The sequence below is a fragment of the Penaeus monodon genome, chromosome 25, assembly GCF_015228065.2.
Source record: "Penaeus monodon isolate SGIC_2016 chromosome 25, NSTDA_Pmon_1, whole genome shotgun sequence".
Taxonomy (NCBI): domain Eukaryota; kingdom Metazoa; phylum Arthropoda; class Malacostraca; order Decapoda; family Penaeidae; genus Penaeus; species Penaeus monodon.
Window position 1 is genome coordinate 34,529,182 of NC_051410.1, and position 2,344 is coordinate 34,531,525.

The following is a 2,344-nucleotide window of genomic DNA, read 5'->3' on the forward strand; positions in this document are numbered from 1 at the left end:
TTCCTAACCTTTGCGGAGTTCAGCAGATAGCGATATCTGGAAACCCCTGCGACCTGTGACGTCACAGCAACATCACGCTAAGGTAACGTGATTTTGGTGATGGTGGGAGGATGGTGATGGTGGGAGGGTGGTGATGGTGGGAGGTGGTGATGGTGGCAGTATGGTGATGGTGGGAGGGTGGTGATGGTGGGAGGATGGTGATGGTGGGAGGGTGGTGATGGTGGCAGTATGGTGATGGTGGCAGGGTGGTGATGGTGGGTGGGTGGTGATGGTGGGAGGGTGGTGATGGTGGGAGGGTGGTGATGGTGGGAGGGTGGTGATGGTGGGAGTATGGTGATGGTGGGAGGATGGTGATGGTGGGAGGATGGTGATGGTGGCAGGGTGGTGATGGTGGCAGTATGGTGATGGTGGGAGGGTGGTGATGGTGGGAGGGTGGTGATGGTGGGAGGATGGTGATGGTGGGAGGATGGTGATGGTGGGAGGGGGTGATGGTGGAGTATGGTGATGGTGGGAGGGTGGTGATGGTGGGAGGGTGGTGATGGTGGCAGTATGGTGATGGTGGGAGGATGGTGATGGTGGGAGGTGGTGATGGTGGGAGGATGGTGATGGTGGGAAGGTGGTGATGGTGGGAGGGTGGTGATGGTGGCAGGGTGGTGATGGTGGGAGGATGGTGATGGTGGGCAGGGTGGTGTGGTGGGAGGTGGTGATGGTGGAGAGTGGTGATTGTGGGAGGTGGTGATGGTGGGAGGGTGGTGATGGTGGGAGGATGGTGATGGTGGCAGGGTGGTGATGGTGGGAGGTGGTGATGGTGGAGGTGGTGATGGTGGGAGGGTGGTGATGGTGGGAGGAGTGGTGATGGTGGGAAGTGGTGATGGTGGAGGTGGGATGGTGGGAGAGTGGGAGGGGGAGAGTGGTGATGGTGGGAGGGTGGTGATGGTGGGAGAGTGGTGATGGTGGGAGAGTGGTGATGGTGGGAGGGTGGTGATGGTGGGAGAGTGGTGATGGTGGGAGGGTGGTGATGGTGGGAGGGTGGTGATGGTGGCAGGGTGGTGATGGTGGGAGGGTGGTGATGGTGGGAGAGTGGTGATGGTGGGAGGGTGGTGATGGTGGGAGGATGGTGATGGTGGCAGGGTGGTGATGGTGGGAGGGTGGTGATGGTGGGAGGATGGTGATGGTGGGAGGGTGGTGATGGTGGGAGGGTGGTGATGGTGGGAGGGTGTGTGGTGGGGGTGGTGATGGGGGAGGATGGTGATGGTGGCAGGGTGGTGATGGTGGGCAGGGGTGGTGTGGCAGGATGGTGATGGTGGGAGGGTGGTGATGGTGGGAGGATGGTGATGGTGGGAGGGTGGTGATGGTGGCAGTATGGTGATGGGAGGGTGGTGATGGTGGGAGGGTGATGGTGGGAGGGTGGTGATGGTGGCAGGGTGGTGATGGTGGGAGGATGGTGATGGTGGGAGGGTGGTGATGGTGGGAGGATGGTGATGGTGGGAGGGTGGTGATGGTGGGTGGGTGGTGATGGTGGGAGGATGGTGATGGTGGGAGGATGGTGATGGTGGGAGGGTGATGGTGGAGGGTGGTGATGGGGGAGGGTGGTGATGGTGGGGGGTGGTGATGGTGGGAGGATGGTGCTGGTGTGGAGGGTGGTGATGGTGGGGCGTGTGTGGTGCAGGTGGTGTGGTGGAGGATGGTGATGGTGGGAGGTGGTGATGGTGGGCGGATGGTGATGGTGGGGAGTGGTGTGTGGGAGGTGTGTGGTGGGAGGATGGTGATGGTGGGAGGCTGTGCTGTGGGGGGTGGTGCTGGTGGGGCTGGTGATGGTGGGCGGGTGGGTGATGTGGGAGCAGTGGTGATGGTGGCAGTATGGTGATGGTGGGAGGATGGTGATGGTGGGAGAGTGGTGTGGTGGGAGGTGGTGTGGTGGGGGGTGGTGATGGTGGGAGAGTGGTGATGGTGGGAGGGTGGTGATGGTGGGAGGGTGGTGATGGTGGGAGAGTGGTGATGGTGGGAGGGTGGTGATGGTGGCAGTATGGTGATGGTGGGAGGATGGTGATGGTGGGAGAGTGGTGATGGTGGCAGTATGGTGATGGTGGGAGGGTGGTGATGGTGGGAGGGTGGTGATGGTGGGAGGATGGTGATGTTGGAGGTGGTGATGGTGGGAGGTGGTGATGGTGGGAGGATGGTGATGGTGGGAGGATGGTGATGGTGGGAGGGTGGTGATGGTGGCAGGGTGGTGATGGTGGGAGGATGGTGATGGTGGGAGGATGGTGATGGTGGGAGAGTGGTGATGGTGGGAGGGTGGTGATGGTGGGAGGTGGTGATGGTGGGAGGATGGTGATGGTGGGAG

At 61.5% G+C, this 2,344-nt stretch overlaps 1 protein-coding gene across 1 annotated transcript in view; it reads left to right on the top strand.

Moving 5' to 3' along the window:
• Positions 1 to 2,344, top strand: part of LOC119589372 — a 40,452-nt gene that overhangs the window by 19,854 nt on the left and 18,254 nt on the right. The gene's annotated exons all lie outside the window — the stretch shown is intronic.